The following is a 27,276-nucleotide window of genomic DNA, read 5'->3' on the forward strand; positions in this document are numbered from 1 at the left end:
TATTTCAATTTCTACTTTGGTGGAAGTTTTTTAGAGATTTGCAAGTTTAACAAATATTAGTGAATAAAGTATTTTAGAAGAGGTTAATGGAAAATCTTGTAACTTTAAATAAAATCTTTTTTTAGGACACAACTCAATCTATGACATTGTGTGAAGTACAAGGTCTAGATTCTTTTATAGGTTTAAAGAAGAATGAATTCAGTGTTCATCATTTATCACCAAGCAATCTGGATTGGGTCCCAGTGGCTATGGGATGTTGTTTGCATTTCAACCTGCTCTTAGTAAACAACTCAGTTATCTTAAGTGATATTGGAAATTGTTAATGGCATAGAGAAGGTTCTCATTAAATATAAACCAATAGGCTAAATTTCTATTGAGACTAGGCCATAACATAGGATAAGAAGTGATAGGAAATGGATTCTGGGGCAGGAAAAAGGTTAACAAAAGAAGACAGATCATGAATAAAACTGATGGTCCAGGAAGCACAGGCATCTACATTTTGAGGAAGGATGTTAATACCAATTATGTGTCAGACAGAGGCACTGACAATGTCAGGATGCATAAAACATCCTCCCTCAACTCTGGTCTTAAAATTTGAGTTTTTCAAATCACCCTGCTAGCATGATTATTGAAATGCAGATTTCCAAAATAAATAAATAAATAAAATGCAGATTTCTCAGTGCAACCTACAGCTTACAGTAAAGTGTAGCTTACCTCTTTGATTTAGACTCTGAATATCCATGCATTTTAATAAACTTCCCAAGTGATTTCTTTGCACTCTGATCTAGTTTGGTAAACAATATTATCTTGGATTTTTGTTTGCTAAGGGAAATAGCACTGAGTTCTAGCAGCTCATCAGTATTAAGACTGATCCTGTATTTGGAGAGAAGCATGAGTTGGGCTGGAGTGGGATCAAAGTTTGAGTTTTGGGCACAGGCCAATCAATGTGAAAATAACTAACAATATAAAACACAAGAATGCAAATAAAAAGTACCATAAATTTTAGATTAGCAAAAATTCTCTTTAGACAGAGAGAAACAGGGAAATAAATTCTCAAACAGATCCTGGGATCCTACATCTCTCCCCTCTCTCCATAAATCAAGGAAATATGTTGCAGTTGTTTGTGTGAGTGGAACAGTTTTGCAACATCTGGGTTGAGTTGATTTATTTAGCAAATTATGATTGAGCATCTCTTATAGACTAGGCTCAGAAGACACAAATATGAATTAAGACTATAATTTTGCTCTCAAGGAGCTCAGAATTTATAGAAGATGGATAGAAATACAAATGCAACCCCTCATGGGACTAGCCCACCAGGCACCTCTGCCCATGAAATATTCCAGGCAAGAATACTAAAGTAGGTAGCCATCCCCTTCTCCAGGGGATCTTCCCAACCCAGGTCTCCCACACTGCAGGCAGATTCTTTACCATCTGAGCTACCAGGGAAGCCCAGTAGGGCTATAGAAGTCATTATTAATTTATTCAAGCAACACATTAATAAAATGACAACTGGATACCAGGCCCCAGATATACCATGATGAACAAAAATGTGGTTCCTGCCCATATGGATCTTTTCTGCTGGTGAATAAAGTAGACAATAAGTATATAAAGGGATAACAAAATAAATAATGACAAATTGAGAGTAAAGGAAGAAAATTGGGTGTATGAGGTGGCTGTGGAATTACTGGGGACAAAGGAACCATTTACACATAATCTTTAAAATTGAATTTCTCTCTAGATTTCAGAAGAATTAGCTAAATCTGACAAGTTATTTTCTATTTATGTGTCAGTAGGCTGTCAAATGATTGTATTAATAAAGGTGATATCAACTCTCTTTTCCTGTTGTATTTTTAAATTAACTTAGTCCTAAAGTGAGCACCAGAGGCTGACAGTTCTGTGAGAGAAATGTTTTGACCATATATTTTCATTTCATTCAGGTTAAGCTTACTTTATTTTAGACCAGCTGGTTATTATTGCTTACATTGTTAGTCTTTATTTATACATATATACATAATCACTTATGTCCTCACAGCAATGAATTTGATATGTCTTCATGCCCAACACAACCTGGGCCTGAAGAGCCAGAGGACAAGTCAAATCATATTTAATTAAAGCTAGAAAAGCAATGTAACAGAAATCTCCACTCTAGATAAGGTGAATAGCTATTTCATTAAGAATAAATGGGCTGGGGCTTCCCTGGTGCTCAGTTGTAAAGAATCTGCCTGCCAATGCCAGAGATGCAGGTTCAATCCCTGATCCAGGAAGTCCCCACATGCCACAGAGCAACTAAACCCATGTGCCACAGCTAGTGAGCCTGTGCCCTGGAGCCCAGGAACAGCAGCTACTGAGCCCGGGTGCAGCAACTACCAAAGCCCACCCACCCTGAGCCCATGCTCTGCAACAAGAGAAACCACTGCGATGAGAAGCCCTTGCCCCACAGCTAGAGAGCAGCCCCTGCTTGCCACAAACGGAGAAAAGTCCAAGCAGCAACAAAGACTTAGCACAGCCAAAAATAAATAAAATTATTTTTAAAATAAGTAAATAAATGGGTCCATAGAGAATTGTTTGCCACATTGATGCCCCTCCCCCATGTAATCACTTTGAGAAGTACAACATTCTACAAAATAGAAAATACCTAGACAGCCTAAAGAGAAGTTGGTATTCTGAGCCACTGGCATTAGAATAACAGATAAAATGATCCCAGGATGTTTTCTTCAGATGCTCCGTCAGATGCAACTCCTTCCTAATTGCACACGCAACCTTTACAAGTATCTATATGATGATTCTATATTGTGTTATGATTTATTTGTGTGCGTTATTCACAAGTACGTAGCAATATATGCCTGGTGTGGACTATATGCTCAAAATACTTGTTGAATGAATAAATTAATTTTTAAATACCAAGAATCATTGAACATAGTTATAATTGTGAGCATATGAGAATATGCTGTTTCATATATGGACTCATGATAAAGTAGTTGAACATGCTGATTTGGTGATGGGCAAGTTGAGTTAAATCCTATTTGGGTCACTTACAAATTGTGCAACCTTGAGAAAGTTACTTCTCTGCTCTAAGCTCTAGTTTCCTATTCTTTAAAACAGTAAAGTTAATAATAGTAAAGTTAATAATATGTATCTCTTAGGCATATTGTTAGTATTGCCTAAAATATTACAGGAAAATAACCTATTACTCTGCATAGCACTCAAAATGGCACAGAAATAGTTTACCAGCTAGGGAAAGTGTTCAGCAGTAGGAAAGTGCAGTCCATAAAACTTCTATAAGATATATTTATAATTAGAGTGAATTATTATTTAAAACATATCTCTAAGATGTTTCCAAGTTCTTTGCATCAATAAACAATTGTAAGTTTATCAATGCAAGATAAGTTGTATTTGCGTACTCAGTGCTACATAGATGTTCAAGGAATTTTATTTGTGTGAATACATGATTTTCCAGTTTTTGACAAGGTGGTTGACTATGGATTGCACTTCTAAGGCATAAATTTAGATAATAAGTTTTGAAAAAAAACTTTGTATCAAATAAAGTCTGCTATGTTCATGTTTTATGACCTGTCAATAGGAAAAAACACTTTTTAATAACTAAGTCTTGAAGGGTAAGAGAAACTGACCTATCAGCCTGAAATGACATCTGAAGCAAAGCATAAATGGCTTTTTGGTTAGTCAATAAAAATAGATGAATGTCTAAAACTTCAAAGACAATGAAACTGACTGTTCATGATTTTCCTCTTCCAAGCTCCACTGAATATTCTTTTAGATTTTTATTTTCATCTTGCTTATGTTTTTTTTTCCAACTCACAGTCTAAAAATGCACATGCTAAATCATCCTTACACATTCTCCCAATTCCCAATATAAACAAATCAAATGTTGCTCAGAAATATTTTGTTATTTACAACAACAACAAAATGCATCGAGTGCAATAAAGTCATGGAGACAAGCATTCTCAAAAGACACACAAAGCAGTTTATGACATCCAAAGGGCATGCTTGAAAAAAGTGTTAGATTCATGAGAAAGCCCAGCGATCCTAGTTTTTATTACTAAATTCTTCCATCACATCTTCTCAGCTTTGATTCATTCATTCATTCTTTTACTTATCTATTTATTCTGTATAAAACAAACATGTTTTCAGTGTGCTTTTGACTTAATTCATTATCTTTGGGGGGCTTCCCAAGTGGTGCAGTGGTGAAGAACCTGCCTGCCAATGCAGGAGACACAAGAGAAGCAGGTTTGACCCCTGGGTCAGGAAGATCCCCTGGAGTAGGAAATGGCAACCCACTCCAGTATTCATGCCTGGAAAATTCTATGGACAGAGGAGACTGGCTGACTACAGTCCATTGGGTCACAAAGAGTCGTACATGACTGAGCACACATGCACATACTTGGGATAACATGTCATCCTACTGTGTTCAGTGGGATGTTCCTATGTGAAAAAGTCAGTATCTACTTTATATGGACATTGCTCTTCATTTACAGCAAGCAAAGGAAAGAAGCTTACACATATGCTGTATACGGTATACATGTAGATATATAACAGCTCAGAGACTATCCTATGTCTTCATTTTTTGTGAAACACCAGACACACAGAGAAGGAAGGCCACCAAAAAATAAGTGATTTTCATTACTTTAAGAAAAAATTTTGTGAATCCAGAATTTTTGCCTGTCTTTCCCCATCCACCCCTGTGATCAAAGCAGCTTGTGAAATGTTACTAATTCCATACTCTAGAAAAAAGCAACAAACTTCCTTGACAAGGCAGCTGAAGATCATTATGAAAAGTGTTGCAATGGGACGAACAAACAGTATATGTGTGTACAAGCCCATGGACAGATGTAAGAAGAAAACAATTATAGAGCTTCATCTTGGCCATAGTGACATATTTTAACTTGATATCTGTCTAGTCTTTTGGGTGAAACTATTGTAGGAGAGACTATTAAGAGTGGGGGAAAAAAAATCTATGAAAGCTGTTTCTTTTCTCCCTGAAAATAAAGGGCATCAAATGTGAAGTTATTTATCTACATAATAACTTAAAACAGTGTTCTAGTTGTGCTGTAATATAAACAGTTTGGCATCAGAACCTATAATTTGCTTAAAGATAACAAAAGAAGACTCATGCACAATTAAATGTTTTCAGTCAGTTCAGTCACTCAGTCGTGTCTGACTCTTTGTGACCCCATGGACTGCAGTACGCCAGGCCTCCCTGTCCATCACCAACTCCCAGGAGTTTACTCAAACTCATGTCCATTGAGTCGGTGATGCCATCCCACCATCTCATCCTCTATCGTCCCCTTCTCCTCCTACCTTCAATCTTTCCCAGCATCAGGGTCTTTTCAAATGAGTCAGCTCTTTGCATCAGGTGGCCAAAGCAGGTTACAAACAGTAACTGTTCTTACAAAATACACCTGAAAATCATTAATTAAACAGTACATCACAGTTTTATCTCTGGGTCTACATAGGTTTTTTTCCCATGTTTTCTATCTCTTTTATAACTACAAATGTGTTTGAGTCAAGAGTCGAGAAGATTTTGAGATGCTGTTGAAGAATGCAAAGTAAATTTTTGTTGTATAATATTTACCTTTTGCTCAATGTCTTTATCTGACATTTTTGAAATTTAGCTCAAATGGACTTAAACATGAAATGGAATGATAGAGATGTGTTCATGCATCTGTTCACCAAACCAGCATTTATGGAGCACCCACAGTGTACCAAGCCCTGTGGAAGGCACTGGGTATCCAGTAACTGCAGGACAGAAATGCGCCTGTCCTCACAGCATTTACCATGTAGTAATAATAACTCACATTTCTATTGTGCTTTCACAATATGTAATGCATTTTTATAAACATATGTGTCACCTACTTCTTATCCTTTGAGATAAATGTTATTATTCCCAGCATGTAAATGAGATTATTGAAACAGGAACACTTTAAGGCTGGGAGGTTCAGAGATAACTACAGATATGTATAGGGGATATTCAATCTCAAAAAATAGCCATTTGTATATCTTTAAAAACTTTTTATTGGCATATGATTGGTTACAATATTGTATTAATGTCCGCTGCAAAGCAAAGTGAATAAGCTATATGTATACATATATCCTGTCATTTTTTGAATTTCCTTCCCATTTAGGTCACCACAGAGCACTGAGTAGAGTTCCCTTTGCTATACAGTAGGTTCTCAATAGTATCAATAGTGCGCATACATCAATCCCAATCTTCCAATTCATCCCAACCCCGCCTTCTCCCTTGGCATCCACGTTTATTGTACATACTGCTGCAGTGAACATTGGAGTGCATGTTTCTTTTTAAATTATGGTTTTGCCCAGGTATATGTCCAGTAGCAGGATTGGTAGGTCACATGGTAGTTGTATTTTTAGTTCTTTTAAGGAAACTCCATGTTATTCTACCTAGTGGCTGGACAGCCACATGTAAAAGAATGAAATTAGAACACTCCCTAATATCATGCACAAACATAAAATCAGAATGGATTAAACACCTAAATGTAAGGCTAGATACTATAACACTCTTAGAGGAAAACATAGGCAGAACACTCCTGGCATAAAGTACAACAAGATCTTTTTTGATGCCTCTCCTGGAATAATGAGAATAAAAACAAAAATAAACAAATAGGACCTAATTAAACTTAAAACTTTTGCATAGCAAAGGAAGCCATAAACAAGACAAAAAAAGTAACCCTCAGAATGGAAAATATTTGCAAATGAAGCATCTGACAAGGGACTAATCTACAAAATGTACAAGCAGCTCATGCAGCTCAATATCAAAAAAAGAAACAACCCAATTAAAAAAAAAAATGAGTAGAAGACCTGAATAGTCATTACTCCAAAGAAGACATACAGATGGCCAACAAATACTTGAAACGATGCTCAACATCACTTATTATTATAGAAATGCAAATCAAAACTACAATGAGGTATCCCCTTACACCTGTCAGAATCACCATCATCACAAAATCTACAAACAATAAATGCTGGAAAGGATGTAGAGAAAAGGGAATCCCCTCACACAGTTGAGAATGTAAATTGATACATCCATTTATATTTTATTGCACTTAATGGTTCTTCCAGTAAGATTTCAATCAGGAGACAAGAAACATACAGTAAATTTAACAGGGAAAGTTTAAAATAGGGAATCATTAGCTATAACAGGAGATAGGAGCAAAAGAGAATGGTACATAAAGGGGTAAAGAAAACTCTAAGGAATATAGAAATAGAAGATACAGAAAGCAGCCACAACCTCTAGAGGTAACACGGATCACCCAAGAAACTAACGAATATAGAAAGGGTCCTCTGCCCTGTAAGGCTGGGATCCAGACCTCCCTGGAGAGCACACTACTGAGGCCCACCAGATGGCAGAGAGGTTCATAGAGGGGCTGCACTGGGAAACTGGGGAATCACCTTCTGGGTCTCTGAGGGAGGTACCATGGAGAGGTACCATATGCCCTGGCCGCAAAGCATTATAGGAACCTGCCAGGAAAGGATGCACAGAAACCAAGAGCTGTTTCTCTTCCAGGATCCCTCCAGGGTTCTCTACTGATGAAGCTTACCATCTTGCCAGCTGGCAAGAGAAAAATGTTCCAGCATTGCAAGCAGAGCCACCGAGGGTAGATTTGGAGCTTAGAGGAATAAAATGATAAATGACACGTTGGTATATCAAGAACATTTAGATGAATTACATAATATCATTTATTTGTCACAGTTCACTAAGGGGATACATATTTTATTCTTCCCTGATGGATTAAATAATTTTTTAAATACATTTCATCTATTTATTTCTAAAAGATAAAAAATTTTGAAATTACTTTGCCCATTACTATAAAGAGTAAGACTTACAACCTGGTAATCAAAAGCATTGAATTGGGCACCAGACTGTTTGGATCCAATTTCTGACTGTTAGACTTTGAGCAAAATATGTTGGGAAAAATATTTAACCTCTCTCTATATTTTGGTTTGTTTGCTTTAAAAAAAGCAGAACTTACTACATATATTTCTTATGAAGATTATATTAGACAATGTTTGCAATATATTTGGAATGCAACTGGCACATACATATGCTCACTTGCTGTTATTATTATTTGCTGCTATTATTTTCATATATTATTATTTCTTCCATTACAAATCTTAAATATGTAGGATAAAAAATAAAAAGTCTTATAAGCAACCTGAGAAGAAAATCAGTCATATACAAAGTAACACTGTCAAGCTGCACTGAATTTTTCTCCAACCTATGCTCTGCTAGAAAACAGTAGAATGATGTATGCAGGTTTGAGGGAGAAGAGATTATTAATAAATAATTCTATAAGCAATCTAGTTGTTTCTAACATCTTGACTATATAGGCAATAGAATCCAATGGTTAAGACTCCATGTTCCCAAAGCAAGGGGCACAGGTTCGCTGCCTTGTCAGGGAAGATCCCACATGCCACATGGTACATCTCACACACACACACACACGAAAAAAGACATAAAAAATTCTAGCTACAAAAGTTCTTCCACTTCTATGTTTTCAATGCCAAATGACAGCATGTTTATTTGAAAAACATTAATGAGGCTTATTGTTTTGTTATTGTTATAATGTGATTTTCCATTGTGAGATAAATTTAAAAAAAATAAAATTACTAATATTCCTACCATGGAGAATCAGGTATATTTCCTCCTAGTTTTTTCTCAATGGATGTACATGTAAAATAACACGTAGAAATATACATTTTTAGAAATTAGTGTTCTACTAGCTGTGTAGTGGTATTCCACATTCTACTAGATGTGTGGTGGTATTTGGTTTTGCTTTTATTAGTTATAGTAATTTTTGAAGACTTTTAAGTATATAGTAATGCTATTTGAATAGTGGTTGGTTTACTTCTTCCTAATCATTTGTCTCATATTTATTTTTCCTACCTTATTACACTGGCAAACGCTCCAGCATGATGCCAAGTGGAAAGAATAAGAGTAGACATCCTCATCACAATCTTAATAAAGACAAAACTTCACTTTCCATCATTAAGTGTGATGTAGGCAACAAAATTTTATGTACATGCTTTTTATGAACTGTAAAAAATCTTTTTATTCTTAGTTTATCAAAAGTTTTTAATCATGAACACATATTGAATGTTGTCCAATTGGTTCTTGGTTATTGGAATGATAAATTACTTAAAATATTTTTAGTCTACAATTATGATGACTGACTTTTTTTACTTTGGAGACATAAATGGATTTGCATCATTTTTCACAAAAAAACAAGGCAAATATAAACCACTGGGTATAAAATTATCCCATTATTATAAAAAAGGAGAGTATGGAGATATATATATATATAGATAGATAGATATAGAGATATAGATATAGATAGATATAGATAGATATAGATATAGATATATAATCTATATATATATCTCCAAACCCTCCTTTTTTATAATAATGCGATAATTTTGTACCCAGTGTATATATAGACATACACAAATAGATATGTATTTATGCATATATTATCGCTCACATAATGTCTTTTTACGTACAAAGAACATTTCAGGAGACATGAAAAACTTGACAACAATGTGTTGTCCACATAAAAAAGGTTTGGGTGTCTGGACTACAGGAAGATTTAATTTTATTCTTACTCTCTTGTGTGAAATGCTGACTATATATGACTTTGAAAAAATACGTACATGTCTCTATTTCTTATGGTTGTTTGTTGCATTTAGGCTTAAGTATTTTATGAGCTTAGAATATATATTTGAAATATAAGGTGTGACTTTGAAATGTTCTTTTTTTCTTTTTTCCAGTTATTTAGTTGAGTTTCTATGCTCTAGAAAACTAATTCCATTTTGTATGCTTGACCAGAATGATTATTTTTATTCCACTAAAAGGATATTGATTTCAATGCCAATTTCACTATATTTGAGTTAATGTAGCTTTGTAAATTGTAATTTTTGTTGGGGCTAGTGTGTCATATTGGCTTATCATGTTTTTTAACTCACTCTTTTTCTTTAATTTTTGTATTTATTTTCCTGATAAAATTTGAAATTTGGTCACTACCTTAAGGTGTGTTCCTTGACCACTCAACCCAAAGTATTTTCTTCTTCATACTGCTGATTTCTTCTCCTTCATCAACTTATCCCTGTATAGTATATCTATTTGTGTATTTACTAGGGCCCATGGATGTTTTGTTCATCCTATAAACACTATCTATTGTGCTTGATATACAGCTGCTCTATTAATATTTGATGACTGACCTACTCAATGAATGAATGTATGAGTGAGTGATTTGAATAAATTCATCAAATTCCAAAAAAATACACACTCAATTTTATTTCCCCTGCTTTCTCTCTGCTCTTGACATTTAATGTCACATAATTTATTTTATCTGTGATTAGAACCCTGAATTATTATATTTTAAAATAAGGTGTTACGAATACTAAAATGTTGTTTTCCATATATGCTTTTTCAAGGATGTGGGGGAAGTTTACACTCAATTTTTTTTTTTTTTTTTTTGGCTGCACTGTGTGGCATGTGGGATTGTAGTTCCCAGACCAGGGGTCAAACCTGCCCTCTCCCCTGCAGTGGAACAGATGAGTCTTAACTACTGGAGTACCAGGGAAGTCCTTACATTCAGTTTTATAACTGTGTTTACAATATTTGTCTGCTTTTAACTCAAATAATAAAGCTTTTATACAATAAATTTCTCATTCTTTAATTCTTGATTTGAATCATCTTTTGTAGGCTTACAGATATATTTTAGCAGCTTCCCTACTGAGGATATATTAACTACTTGCTTTGAGAAATTTTTTATTTATTGAAAATATGTCTCTATGTGCCTCATACATAAATAACAGGTACTTGTCTATAAAGAGAATTGTCCATTCAGTCTATGTCCATCATAAAAACAAACAAAAGCAAAACCCCTCATACACTATATCGCACTCTATCATGGTACATAATGTCTCAGTGAGAACTCTGAGACTAGCTTGTCTTTTTCCTTGTTCATTATTTTTTATCTTTAAAATTCAAAAATTTATAAGGGCATATCCAAGTATCTTGATGAGCCTTTGGTTTTCTCTTCTCAGATCTTTCTTCAGCTTGAAAACTTTTTCTTTTCTTTTAAACTTAATTATTTATGTCCTTGCTATTTTTTTCTTTCTTCCCCAAACAGTTGTCTTTCTTTGATCATATCTCTGTCCTTCATATCCATCATTATCTAGGCCATCATTTTCATCTCTTTGATTTCACTCCTGCATTACAAAAAATTTCTCAAATCTTTTCCCATTTCATCAATTGGATTCATCTTTTTCTTACATGCTCTTTGCTATCTCAACTGCTACTTTAATTTTCTATTGAATTTTGCATTTTCTTGCAACCTACTATAGCCTTCACTTTTCCCATTTTTTTATTTCATCCTATTCTCTCCTTAATAACACGTATTATAGTTCTGTAGAGGCTTTTCTTCATGAATCTGCTTGAGCACATCAAGAATGTAAATGTTAAAATGAAGAATATAACTGTAAATTTTTCAGCTATTTAAAAAATAAACTAATTCTCAGAATTATGCTTTCAACTGGCCTCATCAAGTCAATACACTTTTGCCTTCCTCCAGCAGTGCCTCTTTATGACATCTTGACTTATTTACTTTACTTGCACTGTGTTGAGATTGATTCAGGCTTGCCATTTCCTTCACATAGGGTGAGTGAATTTTTTCTTTTTTTTTTTTTGCCATCATGGAACACTTGGATCTTCATTCTTACCATAATTTTTCCATTTTCTCTTTGAACTACATTGAAAAGCTTTAATTTTTACTCCTATCCAAATTTGCTGAGTAGAGGTTGAAGCTTCTACCTTCTACCTTACAGAATTAAACTGAGATTATCAGGTATAGTGTATAAACTTGCCTTTGCATAGTGCAAATCATGGCAAATTGTACAGAGTTCCTCCATCTACTGTCTAAAGTGCCGCTTTAGAAGCCTAACAACCCACCCACTTCTCCATTCTGTTCTGAGAGATGTAGTGTATGTACTGATGTATTGTCAGAGGGGTAGGAGTGGAGATGAGTCAGGGCTATAGTGCGGCTTGGGCCAGAAGGTATTCACATGATATTGAGAGAAGACCTCCTAGTCTTGGTCAGAGCAACATGAGACTGTGGAGTGAGTCAGTCTTTCTCTCTTATTTGAGAGAATTATGTGTCGCCTTCTGATTCGGAGGGTTCTCTATGCAATGTGTCATCCAAAACCGTGATTCATGCACTCGGACTGAAACCACTGTTGGGTATTCTATACAAAAGTCAGCATATTTTCTCCTTTTCTTTCTTCTTTTCTCTCATTTTCTTCTTTGTTCATCTTCTCTCTTACACAAACATAGCATCCCTTTAATATTCTAGCTCTCTCATTATTAGCAATCCATGATATTTTGGACTGCTTTATTCTTTTTTACTATTTTAACTGACAGTTAATATGAGGCTTATTAGGAATACCTAGTCATCTGTCATTTTTTAACCAAACTGTACCCTAATATTAACTTTATCTGAATCAAATCTCATAGAGTCCCTGTAGTTCTTTAATTCATCTCCATCTTTGTTATAGGGAACATGTTTTATCCAAATTATATTTAAAGAGTAGAGATGATTCACATGCTGAAGTACCTAGTAAAGGACTATTTTATATTGGGAGCCAGGTCACCAGTCTCTTGAATGCAGACCCTGATGGTGAGTCAAGAGGGTCCACATTAGGCTTATTAGTCATGTCATTCCACCATCCTGTTTGTCCTGGACTGTTACAGCTTGTGCTATTGTGTTATCATAATTATTTATAGTGTTCTGTTCACTCTCTAAAGCATTCTGGTTTGCATGATAAATTTCATGATCATCCTATATGACACTATGAGATACAATTTAAATGTCAGTTATATATCCTTGAAGGACTTATTCATGCTTCCTTAATATTGTGATGTAATTTTAATGGAATTAAACTTGAGCAGGTGAAAATTGCTGTTAATTAAATTGAGCTACAATTTAGTTACTAATATCCTAATCCTGCTTGCATGAAAACTGAATGGGTCATGTCATCAACAATGTTCAAAGCAGATTGTTAAACTCTAACTGGTGGACTAGTACTTCATGTATGCTAGATAATAACACAGAATTTGGGGCTTTAAATATTCAAGTTCTTTAATTCTGTAGATTCTAGACATTTAGTTGTTAATTCTAAAAATCTTAGATTGGCCCCATTGGTCCAGGGATTATCATCAGGTGACTGAAGTGCAGATGTCCCAGCTGTAAAGTTCTCACTCATCCACTCTTTTTGTCTTTAGAGTGTCCACTGTTAGTTAACTTTGCTGCAATGCACAAAGGAGCTTTCTAGAGTCTACCTACTTTGCAGGCAGTGATCAAGACCATCTCCAAGAAAAAGAAATGCAAAAAGGCAAAATGGTGGTCTCAGGAGGCCTTACAAATAGCTGAGAAAAGACGAGAAGCTAAAGACGAAGAAGAAAAGGAAACATATACCCATTTGAAGGCAGAAGAATAGCAAGGAAAGATAAGAAAGCCTTTCTCTATGATCAATGCAAAGAAATTAAGGAAAACAAGAGGAAGGGAAAGACTAGAGATCTCTTCAAAAAAATTAGAGATACCATGAGAACATTTCAATCAAAGATGGGCTCAATAAAGGACAGAAATGGTAGGGACCTAACAGAAGCAGAAGATATTAAGAGGTAGCAAGAATACACAGAAGAACTATACAAAAAAGATCTTCATGACCCAGATAACCACAATGGTTAGGTGGTCCCTCACCTAGAGTCAGAAATCCTGGAATGTGAAGTGGACCTTAGGAAACATCACTATGAAAAAGCTAGTGGTGGTGATGGAATTCCAGTTGAACTATTTCAAATCCTAAAAGATGATGCAGTGAAAGTGCTGCACTCAATATGCCAACAAATTTGGAAACTCAGCAGTAGCCACAGGACTGGAAAAGGTCTGTTTTCCTTCCAATCCCAAAGAAAGGCATGCCAAACAATGCTCAAACTACCGTACAATTGTGCTCATCTCACACGCTAGTAAAGTAATGCTCAAAATTCTCTAAGCCAGGCTTCAACAGTACATGAACTGTGAACTTCCAGATGTTCAAGCTGGTTTTAGAAAAGGCAGAGGAACCAGAGATCAAATTGCCAACATCTGTTGGATCATCGAAACAGCAAGAGATTTCCAGAAAAACATCTACTTCTACTTTATTGACTATGCCAAAGCCTTTGACTGTGTGGATCACAACAAATTCCCATAGAGATAGGAATACCAGAACACCTTACCTGCTTCCTGAGAAATCTGTATTCAGGTCAGGAAGCAACAGTTAGAACTGGACATGGAACAACAGACTGGTTCCAAATCAGGAAAGGAGTATGTAAAGGCTGTATATTGTCACCTTGCTTATTTAACTTAGATGCAGAGTATATCATGTGAAATGCCAGGCTGGATGAAGCACAAACTGGAATCAAGATTGCCAGGAGAAATATCAATAACCTCAGATATACAGATGACACCACTCTTATGGCAGAAAGCAAAGAGGAACTGAGAAGCCTCTTGATGAAAGTGAAAGAGGAGAATGAAAAACTTGATTTAAAACTCAGCATTCAGAAAACGAAGATCATGGCATCTGGTCCCATCACTTGATGGCAAATAGATGGGGAAACAGTGGAAACAGTGACAGACTTCATTTTCTTGGGTTCCAAAATCACTGCAGATGGTGACTGCAGCCATGAAATTAGAAGTAGCTTGCTCCTTGGAAGAAAAGCTATGACCAACCTAGATAGCATATTAAAAAGCAGAGACATTACTTTACCAACTGAGGTCTTTCTGGTCAAAGCTATGGTTTTTCCAGTAGTCATATATGGGTTTGAGAGTTGAACTATAAAGGAAGCTGGGCGCCGAAGAATTGATGCTTTTGAACTGTGGTGTTGGAGAAGATTCTTGAGAGTCCCTTGGACTGCAAGGAGATCCAACCAGTCCATCCTAAAGGAAATCAGTCCTGAACATTCATTGGAAGGACTGATGCTGAAGCTGAAGCTCCAATACTTTGGCCACCAGATGCAAAGAACTGACTCACTGGAAAAGACCCTGAAGCTGGGAAAGATTGAAAGTGAGAGGAGAAGGGGACGACAGAGGTTGAAATGGTTGGATGGCATTACCGACTCAATGGACATGAGTTTGAGTAAGCTCTGGGATTTGGTGAAGGACAGGGAAGCCTGGCGTGCTGCAGTCCATGGGGTCACAAAGAGTCAGACACAACTGCTAAGCAGCTGAACTAAACTGAACAAGTGTCCCTCTCAAAGCATATCATCCAGCATACATAACAGTGATTGGATAGAATGTGTAGATTATGGTCAGGATAAATAACATATCCCAAATGATCCAAACATATGAAATCAACAAAACTGAATCTAATTTCCAATACTGCTGATTATTAACTTTTGCCTTTGAAGGAGTTCCTTAACTTCACTGACCCCCAGTTTCCTAATATGAAGTTGTAATAATACCAAAAATCTTGGTGTTTTTGTAACAATAAAAGAAAATATATGTAAATCACTCTGATACAATTCTTTTTCATAAAGTCTATATTTATTAAGAGAAAATTAAAGAAAAAAAGATTCACTGCTTTTCTTGGAAATTTGTACTATTAATGAACAAGAAAAGAAAGTGAGCCAAATGAATTCCCAGAGAGTGTCTATACTTTTTGTCAAGGATAATAGTCTTCAACCAACAAATGGTACCAGGAAAAGTAGAATAAGGGAATAAATTCAAGATAACTGATGACCCAGTAAAGAAGCACGTAGAATTTTGAAATCTCCTAATCAATACATTTTATATCAAACCACCAAGAACAATGCAATTGTATATACATAAATGAACCTAAACTCATACATCAGTTTCCCCTCAGAAGGAGGTCGTTAGCAGCACTATGACTTTAAATATGTCAGTGGTTCTTTTCTGTTCAATATTCTTTATCATTCACTTAGATAAAACATATATTGCAGTTTGTGAAGAGAAAACTATGGTAAATGGCAGAAGCATGCTGGACTAATGGGATGGCGCCATTACCATTCACTTAGGCATAAATTTTTAAAAAATAAGAGAATGTAATGTGGCTTGTCAGTAACATATGAAAAAAAAAGGCTTACATTTTAATGAACGGTAGTTATATGATTCAACAATAGCATATGTCTACAGAAAATCTCATGAACACTTTTTGATATTCAATATAAAATATCCAAACAAAACCTTTCTATTTTTTATTCACCTGTCTTCCAGATTATTAATCTTGTCTTTCACTGTCTCCCATCTGGTGTTAAACTATCCCTCAAGTTTTTAAATTCTGATACTGTATTTTCAGCACTGGAATGTCCATTTCATTATTATTTTGTAATTTTGACTTTATTGCAAAATTCTCCATATTTTTATATACATCTTGTGATATTTCCTGTATTTTCTTAAATATAGAAATCATGATTGTTTTAAAGTCCTTATTATGTAATTAACCATCTATTAATATCTGCTTTTTTCCCTTTTGTAAGTAGAGACAATGTTCTGTCTCTTCTCATGCCAAGTACTTTTTTTTAGTTGAAAGTCAAGCATTGTGTTTTCAAAAAACAAAGGTTTAAACACCTCCAGATGATATACTTTAATCAGAGAGGTCAGCCTCTCCTCTGCTAGGCAGACAGAGCAGAGGAAGTAGAGAGGCTGACTACTTTAAGTTTTTATGGAGAATCTGTCAGATCCTATCTCTGCTCTACTTTTCAAAGGTCTTCAGCTTGGATATGTAGTGACACACCCCGTGAAGCTTCTGAGTTTGGTAAATTGAGGAAGAGAGACTGGCTCTTGTTAAGTCAATTCAAGTCATTAATTTTCTCACCCTATGCCTAAACTGGTCCCTCCTTTGCTGTTTCATCTGTCCTCCGTCTTCTAGGGGCTGAGACAGGATCCTCACTCAGCTCCAGTTCAGTCTGCACTATCAAGCACCCCCAGAGACAAAGCAGTTATTGAAGATTATTTAAAAGTCAATTCCCCTTTCCTTTGAGGATTTGAGCTGTCTCCTGCCCTTCTAGTAGATCATGAAAATGTAGGCTATCCCACTTTTCTGTGTTTGGGCTTATGACTATAGCCTGCTGTCTTGTGAAATTTTGAAACTTAGCCAATGTCTTGAGGAGCAAAATAAATCTGAGGTCCTGCTCCTCTCCAGTTTTGTTATCCCAGTCCCGTGCAACTGCCAAAACTATTGTTGTTCTTTTGTCCCTCAGCCTCAGTGCTCTTCCTGAGTTAGCCTGGATTGTCAGCTTCATCTGCATCTAGAAATGAAAAATAACCTCCAGGGACAGCTTCAGATTCTTAGCTCACACTTGAAAAATCATATTTCTTGGAAGGTACTCCCTCTAGTCTTTATGTTTGGCTGATCCTTGATGCTTTTAATATACTTTTTTTGTAATTGATTCAACTTTTCTAATTGTTCTCAATGGGAACATTGCATGCTGTCGCTCAGTCATGTCCAACTCTTTGTGACCCTTATGGACTGTAGCCGCCAGGCTTCTCTGTCCGTGGGATTTTCCAGGCAAGAATACAGGAGTGGGTTGCCATTTCCTTCTCCAGGGGATCTTCCCAACCTCCACTCAGCTATCATACAATCTCACAAAAGTGTTTTGCAAAAGAGCAGAGAAAAGAGATGCGATTCCATATATAGAAGCATTTACGCTATCGCATCAGGAGAAAAAGGAGTCAGAGAACTACCATATTACGGTATGGAGGTCGAACGAAAACCCAAAAGGATACATAGACAGAGGAGCTTTAAAAATTCAGGAGAAAAAACAAAACCAACTGAGGATCCATCAGAGTTTCTAGAAAGAATTTATCAAGCTTTTAGGTTCAGCTCAGTTCAGTTCAGTTTAGTTCAGTCACTCAGTCATGTCTGACTCTCTGTGACCCCATGGACTGCAGCACGCCAGGCTTCCCTGTCCATCACCAACTCCCAGAGCTTACTCAAAGTCATGGCCATCGGGTTGGTGATGCCATCCAAAATCTCATCCTCTGTCATCCCCTTCTCCTCCGGCTTTCAGTCTTTCCCAGCATCAGGGTGTTTTCCAATGAGTCAGTTCTTCACATCAAGTGGCCTAAGTATTGGAGCTTCAGCTTCAGCATCAGTCCTTGCAATGAATGTTCAGGACTGATTTCCTTTAGGATGGACTGGTTGGATCTCCTTGCAGCCCAAGGGACTCTCAAGAGTCTTCTCCAGCACCACAGTTCAAAAGTGTCAATTCTTCGGCCCTCAGCTTTCTTTATGGTCCTACTCTCACAACCATATGGAAAAACCATAGCTTTGACTAGACGGACCTTTGGTGGTAAAGTAATGTCTGTGCTTTTTAATATGCCATCTAGGTTGGTCATAACTTTTCTTCCAAGGGGTAAACATCTTTTAATTTCATGGCTGCAGTCACCATCTGCAGTGGTTTTGGAACCCAGGAAAATAAAGTCTGTCAGTGTTTCCACTGTTTCCCCATCTATTTCTCATGAAGTGATAGGACTAGATGCCATGATCTTAGTCTTTTGAATGTTGAGTTTTAAGCCAACTTTTTCACTCTCCTCTTTCACTTTCATCAAGAGGCTCCTCAGTTCCTCTTTGCTTTCTGCCAGAAGTGTGGTGTCATCTGCATATCTGAGGTTATTTATATTTCTCCCGGGAATCTTGATTCCAACTTGTGCTTCATCCAGCCCAGCATTTCTCATGATGTTCTCTGCATATAAGTTAAATAAACAAGGTGACAGTATACAGCCTTGATGTACTCCTTTCCCAACTTGGAACCAGTCTATTGTTTCATGTCCAGTTCTAACTGTTGCTTCTTGACCTATATACAGATTTCTCAGAAGGCAGGTAAGGTGGTCTGATATTTCCATCTCTTGAAGAATTTTCCACAGTTTGCTGTGATCCACAACATGTTTATAGGTGCTACATGCAAACAGACCTGGAGGTCCCTGAGAATGTAACGATGATAAATATGACCCTCATCATGCAAAGTGCCCCAGAGATTTAAAAAATGTAGAAGTCAGACTGTGTATTTGAAATGAATCCTTCTCAACTAGTAAGTGTTGTTTCAAAAGTATTCAATAACAGGGAACGATGACAGAAGCAAGGAGATGCAAAACCAAATTCAGCTTTTCTGGTAGCCACATTGAAAGCAAGTAACCTAAAGGAAGGCTTCCAAGATGGGTCAATGGTGAAGAACCCACCTGCTAATGCAGAAGATGCGGGTTTGACCTCTGGGTCAGGAAGATCCCCTGGAGGAGGAAATGGCAACCCACTCCAGTATTCTTGCCTGGAGAATCCCATGGACAGAGGAGCCTAGAGGGCTACAGTGCTTTGGATCGCAAAACAGTCAGACATGACTTAGCAATTAAACAACAACAAACACTAGAAAATATGGAAAAAATAATTTTATTTATGTATTTAAATCAAATATATTTCTTTCCTGAAAGGGCCAAAAGGTGAAAGTTTGAAGAAATATTTTCTTGAATTAAACTTACAGAAACAAGTGAAGAAACCTATCACTACAATGGAATGAGAAAGCAGGCAGTTTTGAGTAAGAAGAGAAAATACAAAGCTGCAAGTCCTGTCTTTGAGTAACTGACAATATTTTGAAAGACTAAAACCATGATAGCATCATTAGCTTCTATATTCAAATACAAAAGTAAAGATTACTGTATTTACCTTGTAGGTCAATATCCTCATGACTAAAATTGAACTGTTGTGATTATAGGTCCAGTGCCATTTTCTTAACCATATGCAGGATAAATTCATAATAATAATAATGATAATTTTTAAATAAATATTTTTCCTAGATTTGGACCTTCACGTGTATTATATATGGTTGTCATTTAGTTGCTAAGTCATGTGCTACTGTTTTGCGACCCAGTGGACTGTAGCCCACCAGGCTCCTCTATCCATGGGATTTCCTAGACAAGAATACTGGATGGGTTGCCCTTTCCTATTCCAGGGGATCTTCCCAACCTAGGGACTGAACCCGCATGTCCTGCATTGGTAGGCAAATTCTTTATCACTTAGCCATTAAGGAAGCTCCTGAGTATTATACACACACACACACACACACACAGTCATTTAATCTTCACAACCACCATTTAAAGTAGGTAAACTGAGTCCCATTTAGTTATAGAGAAGTAAAGTGAAACATAAACAATGTATGAAATTTGTCAGGTCACAGAGTTTAGTTGGCATCAAAGCTATGTTAAAATCCCGTGCTCTAAATCAGCATAGAATTGTCTGCAATAATAGGAATGTGCTATCACTGCAATGTCTAATACATAGCCACCAGCCACATGTGGAAATTAAGTATTGAAATGTGCCTAGTGCAACTGATGAAATGAACTTTCAATTTTATTTCATTTTAATCAAGGAAACTTTTGCTAGCAAATTTGGAAAACGCAGCAGTGGCCATGGAACTGGCAAAGGTCAGTTGTCTTTCTAATCCCAAAGAAAGGCAATGCGAAAGAATGCTCAACTACTGCACAATTGCACTCATGTCACATGCTAGCAAAGTAATGCCCAGAATTCTCTAAGCCAGGCTTCAGCAATATGTGAACCGTGAACTTCCAGATGTTCAAGCTGGTTTTAGAAAAGGCAGAGGAACCAGAGATGAAATTGCCAACATCCGCTGGATCATCGAAAAAGCAAGAGAGTTTCAGATAAACATCTATTTCTGCATTATTGACTATGCCAAAACCTCTGACTGTGTGGATCACAACAAACTGCGGAAAATTCTGAAAGAGATGGGAATACCAGACCACATGACCTGCCTCTTGAGAAATCTATATGCAGTAAGGAAGCAACAGTTAGAACTGGACATGGAACAACACACTGGTTCCAAATAGGAAAAGGAGTTCGTCAAGGCTGTATATTGTCACCCTGCTTATTTAACTTATCTGCAGAGTACATCATGAGAAACGTTGGGCTGGATGAAGCACAAACTGGAATCAAGATTGCCAGGAGAAAATCAATAACCTCAGATATGCAGATGACACCACCCTTATGGCAGAAAGTGAAGAAGAACTAAAGAGCCTTTTGATGAAAGTGAAAGAGGAGAGTGAAAAAGTTGGCTTAAAGCTCAGCATTCAGAAAAGGAAGATCATGGCATCTGGTCCCATCACTTGATGGCAAATAGATGGGGAAACAGTGGGAACAGTGTCAGACTTTATTTTTTGGGCTCCAAAATCACTGCAGATGGTGACTGCAGCCATGAAATTAAAAGACACTTACTCCTTGGAAGAAAAGTTATGACCAACCTAGACAACATATTAAAAAGCAGAGACATTACTTTGTCAACAAAGGTCTGTCTAGTCAAGGCTATGGTTTTTCCAATAATCGTGTATAGATATGAGAGTTGGACTATGAAGAAAGCTGATCACCAAAGAATTGATGCTTTTGAACTGTGGTGTTGGTAAAGACTCTTGAGAGTCCCTTGGACTGCAAGGAGATCCAACCGGTCTATCCTAAAGGAGTTCAGTCCTGGGTGTTCATTGGAGGGACTGATGTTGAAGCTGAAACTCCAATACTTTGGCCATCTGACTCATTTTAAAAGACCCTGATGTTGGGAAAGATTGAGGGCAGGCAGAGAAGGGGATGACAAAGGATGAGATGGTTGGATGGTATCACTGACTCAATGGACATGAGTTTGGGTAGACTCCGGGAGTTGGTGATGGACAGGGAGGCCTGGCGTTGCTGCAGCCCATGGGGTTGCAAAGAGTCAGACATGACTGAGTGACAAAACTAAAACTGAAACTTTGAATGATTGATCACGTGTCTAGTAGCTCCCACACTGGACAGCACTATTGTAAACTAATTAGATTGTATTGGCTCCTGGCCCTGAAAAATCTGTTGGGTGTACAAGAACACTGTTTCCGAAGCTTTTTCCTAGAGTTAATCAGTTGGAATATCACTCCTTGACCTATTTTTATTAGAAAGTACATGTATATGGAATATTGTATATGGAAAAATGTAATGTATATACTAGTCTTTATTAGTAAACAATATGAATGGCTTACTTGTAAGCATTTGTATGAAATAAACAATATGTGAGTCAAGTGATTTCTTTAAGGCTGATTTTTCTCTTTATTTGGGCTTCCTGTGAGGCCATTAGTGTACACAGTAAGCCTATCAGAGGCAAATAATAGAAGAGAGGAAAGATAAGGATGCTGCCTGGTTTATGTTTACTTAGACAGTATTAGATGTTGGCATTATGGAGCTAAATTGCAATTCTAGGCGAGTTCTCCCACTTCCTTCCGGGTCAGGTCTCCAGGTTGTGCTGAGTAAGGAGAGTGGCAGCAAAGGACACCGAATATGATTCTCTCAGGAGCATGTGAGGTGACTCCTTTCCTGGCCTGCTCTTCCTTCTGCCAAGTGCGCTTTATTCTCTCTAGAATGCTTTATCACCCCTTCCTCTCTCACTTTCTTTAAACAAGAGAGCACTTTCTTCCTTACAAATATACCACAGCGGTGTTTTGTTTGTATGTGAACTGCAAAAAGCAATCCAATATTTTCAATACCTAAGAGCTGTTTGTAAATAAAAATGGTGTTTCTGCTTCCTGAAAACCCAAATTCCATCATAATAAATTGGAACATTTCCTCTATGCTTTATTTTCAGATTCCTGACTCTTAAAAGGTTGAAATTTAACAAATGAAACTAATTCAAAGACTGTCAGTCCTTTCCCTCATCAGTGCTGGTTATTTTTTAGACTTTGTTCGGAAGTGGAGAGTTGGCTTGATGGTCCTGGCTGCAGAAGGAGGTTTGATTGACTGCACATGTGTTAATACCATGCATACATTACTGAGGAACTACGAGGCAGTGTGCCCTCAGAGACACACTTCTGAAAAGAGTAGTTGACTCAGGCTCCACCTATACAGAGCTCAGTTCCTAAAAATAGGTGCTAAGTTACATCCTTTAGACGCAGGGCTAAAATAAATTCAGCCGTCCCATCTACTTGCTTGATAGACCCTTCAGTGGAGCTGGCCTCCACTCCACCGATTGCTTTCAGGGGACTGGGAAATTTGCTGTACAAAGGAGGAAACTAGTCTGTGAAGAACTGTAAAGATATATGATATTTCCACGAACTTGGGGTTAAGTCTAAATATTGCAGAAGGTATGTGTTACGTCGCCATTGATAAATGTCTACTTCCATAGCTGTAATATGTTCTTACTGATTGCTTAAGATCAATGAAGACCACAGGTCAAACTGTACTTGTTAGCAGAGGAAATATTCAGTCAGATTTTGTTTTTATGACAATATTTAGCATTACTTCAGATTATTACATTTAGGGCTTCATCTATTAATCTCTTTATAGATCAATAGTTAGTCCTTTTTTATTTTTAGTATTAAAGAATAATAAGCCAAATTTGATAAACAGACATGAGTGGAAGTTATACTTCAGGTTATAGCCAAAAGAGAAAACTGAAAAAATTAGTTCATCTTTTATGAGCATAAATTGATAATCTATACAATGAATATGTTTAAAACTCTAAACTATATTTCTTAAAATTTGCTGAGGGAAAAAGAGAACTTAAAATATTCTCAACTGTTGCAGCTTACTCAGGGAAATGTATGAAATGTATTCTTTATCCATCCTTAGTTTGATTTTGTACTTCTTGCCCCAGCCACAGTCTCATCTCCTCTGGGAGTATTACTGGAGTAAGGATTAAAGAATCAGGTTCTTACATGTTTTCCAGAATTAAGAAAAGCACAGCCAGTCAGATCTGCCAGCCCTAATTATAGTAACTATAAACTTAAAGAGAGAAGACAGATTTTACTTTAAAAGTAGCATGCCCTATATACTGTTTCAAATGAACTTTTTCTGTCTTCAGTTGCCTGTGAACACCTTAATTTGGTCCTGTTGTGCCTTAAATGTTTAGAATGTTAGAAACTAAAGCGATTTGGAAGAGACATTATAACAGATTCTCTTAAATTAAGACACCAACTAAAAGCAAGGACACTTTAAGATTACATAATGCAGGGTTTAAATTTAGCCAGCTGGTGCTGAACTGAAAGATATTTTATTTTTATCAAAGCTCTATTTGCTCACTGACATGTTGGTGTTGGTTTGAATTATTTTAAAATTTTATGTACAGAGTGCCAAAGGACGAGTAAAATATTTACCTCAGCTACCTTCAGAGCCATGAATTTTAATATGAAAGAGCACCTATTTTGAGTTTTAGAAGCTATTACCATTGAGTTTTAGAAGCAAAAATACCGGATCAAAAATGGGAAAGTCTTGAATTCTATGCTTAAGTATTTCTCTACTTCTCTGCCTAATCTTTGACTCTTTTACCGTTTTTACTGTTAATATATAAACAAACAACTAGACCTTTTTTTTTAAAGTCAGTCAGCATTTCAAATGTCTACAATATGGCAAAGTGCCAGCTGTTTGGGGAAAATGTAGTCTGGAGTTTGGCATGAATGTTTCTGCATGAAGTACTGGGCATCTTTGATACAACTGCCTGTAACCACCTAAAAAATAGAGAGGCACTGTTTAATGATCACAGAGAGCATCACTTTAGAAAATGTCAGGCGAGCCTCAAGTCTTCAGTGATTACAGAGGGAGAGAGGGTTGGTTCTCTTTCTTCAAGTTGACTTTTGGGTAAAAAGACCACAAAGTTCATATATAATTTATTGTTGTTTACCATGGATAGCTGTCTGCTAGTCAAGCATTTTGCCTCTCACGTTTACCACAATTGAAAAGCTTCTGCACATCAGTATTCTTTTTTATTTTTCTGGTAAAATATTACTTACGATGAGACAATTTGGGGTTGGACTCCCGTGATAACCTTGGAACAGGGAATTGATACTTGGTTCTTCTCTCACTTTTCTCCATCTCTCTCCTCTCTTTCTTCCTCATGCACGTATGCAACTGGGCAGTAAGAGACCATTTTGTAACACTTATTTGTTAGCTCAAAGTCATGTCTAAATTCAGTAATTTATAGACCAGGGCAGCAACTTAATAAGTGCCTGGCAGTATAATTTCAAGACTTCTGATTGAACAGTCTGTGGGGAACAGTACTTAATTGACAATACGTTGTCCTTTTTGTTTTCCACCTCCTCTTTAAAAGCATTCAAGTTACACTTTGAAATTTAATTAAATTGTAATTTGTTTTTTCCTGTTTCTGAAACAACCACTTGCTCATTCAAATTACAGTTTCATCCTTTGCAGACTGTGGTTAACTTCAGACTTTTCTGATTCAGGAATAGCTATTTGAGAACACTGATTTATTCAATCTTTTTTTTTAAGTTTTTTTTAAATGTGGGCCATTTTTTAAAGTCTTTATTGAATTTGTTACAATATTGTTTCTGTTTTATGTTTTGTGTTTTTTGGCTGTGAGACATGTAGGATCTTAACTCCCGACCAGGTGTTAAACCCACACCCCCTGCACTGGACCACCAGGGAATTCCCCTAGGTAGATGGTTTTCATGTGACTGCGTAAGATATGATATTGTTGGTTTTCTTCCCTGATACCAAATGACTGATGTTTTCTAACACCAACCAGTTCTCCAATTCTCTGATAGCAACTGGGTGTACAACAATTCATTTCAATACTCATACTAACTTCCAGAGTTAGAGCAGAACCCACAGGTTGACCCCACTTTAGCCTCGAACTTGGGTTACAGCTCAAGAACAGTCAAATGGAAGAGATTCATAGAGTAAAGTGTTTGTGTGGAGATGGTGCACAGAACTTCCATGCCCTCTCTGGGCTGACCATCAATCAACGTGTCCACCAGCCTGGAAGCTCACTACATGCTGTTGTTTAGAATTGAGATTTCATTATGTGGGGAAATTGGCTGAATCATGGCCATTGGTAATAGGATTCAATGCCTAATCCCTCTCCCCCTTTCTTAAAGTAGAAAGTAGAGCTGAACATTCCAACTCTCTAATTACTCAATTGGTTTTTCTGAATGCAAACCCTGTCCTGAAACTATCTATATTTCCCCCCCACAAGCAACATGAAGCCAGGAGTTACTTCATTAGCTCGCATACCAAAGACACCATCAAATTCCAAGAGTTTTAGGAGCACTATGCCAGGAATCAGGGAAACAGGACAAATATATTTTTTTTTTATTATTTCACATATGTCCCACAATATTACTCCTCTGTGAAGTGCTACCTATGAATTCCAGAGTGAAATATTCACAGTATTTATTTTCCAAATCACTGAAATCTTTCTTTTGCAAATTTAGCTAACCTGAGTATTTTTCTATTTGTACATTATAGTCAAGAAAAGCACAAAGAACAGTGACAATCAGACAGTCAATGTAAAGAACAAAGATTTTGCTTTCTTAAAAGAGTTGAGAGTCAGCAAATTCAATGCGTTATTTGTGTCCGTTGGATATAACAAATGACGGCATGGCTATATTTAATGACTCCTGGGACTCCATGGGCCTAAATGATGGCGTAAAAATAATCTGGTGGTGAGCAGTGCAATAGGTAATCCAAATTCCTGGTAGAGTGGCTGTACTTCTGAAAATGTCACAAAGGATAAAAGGAAGTTGTCACATAGATAACACAAAGAGCCCCACTGACTCATTTGACTTAACACTTTTAAGTTCTAGATAAGAAAACTGAGGCACAGAACATTAATTAGTAACTTACAAGATTTAGAAAGAGAGAAGTAGAAACCTACTCTCTTGACTGTATTTTATTCTGCAAAGCTTCATGCAATCATCACTCCATCCCCACTCCACCCCCACGACTTGGAATACATTTCAAAGTACAACTTGATAAAGTCTTTTTGTCCCAGGTTATTATTTTTCTTTTCATTTTTCATTTCATATTTCTCTCAAATTTAGGGTAAATTATGGAAAAGGAGACCTGATCCACATATTTATTGACAACTTAATGAATGATCCTTGGTTTATTTTTTAGCTTTACTAATCATCTAAGTTTGCTTGTCATCTGTGCTAGATGAACTCTTCCCCTCTTCCCCAGCACTTCCGCCCCATGTCCCCCGCCCTCCACCATCACTTTGTCATTGGACACATCATTTTTCACTGTTCTTTTTGGCAGACCTTCAAGTAGGTTTGTGTCTTCTGCATTTTTCTAATTGCATGCAGGATATATCCTGTTGCCTGATTAACTGAACACTTTAGATATGTCTGGCTGTTCAAAAATAAATAATTGCCAAATTGCTCCAGGCATACATATGACTTAAAATGAATATAATACTAAAATAATTTATTTTAGGAA

The 27,276-nt window shown here is 36.7% G+C and overlaps 1 protein-coding gene across 3 annotated transcripts in view; it reads left to right on the forward strand.

Moving 5' to 3' along the window:
* Positions 1–27,276, forward strand: part of XIRP2 (xin actin binding repeat containing 2) — a 693,360-nt gene that overhangs the window by 590,757 nt on the left and 75,327 nt on the right. The window contains exon 1 of one of the 3 annotated variants that reach the window (XM_086355928.1): positions 22,901–23,186. The exons of the other annotated variants lie outside the window; for them this stretch is intronic. The gene's annotated coding sequence lies outside the window, so the exon portion shown is untranslated. Of the gene's footprint in view, positions 1–22,900; positions 23,187–27,276 lie in introns of those variants that run through there. 3 annotated transcript variants of the gene reach the window in all.

The sequence above is a fragment of the Bos grunniens genome, chromosome 2 (assembly GCF_055505025.1).
Source record: "Bos grunniens cultivar Pamir isolate PY7600 chromosome 2, Bosgru_T2T1.0, whole genome shotgun sequence".
Classification (NCBI taxonomy): Eukaryota; Metazoa; Chordata; class Mammalia; order Artiodactyla; family Bovidae; genus Bos; species Bos grunniens.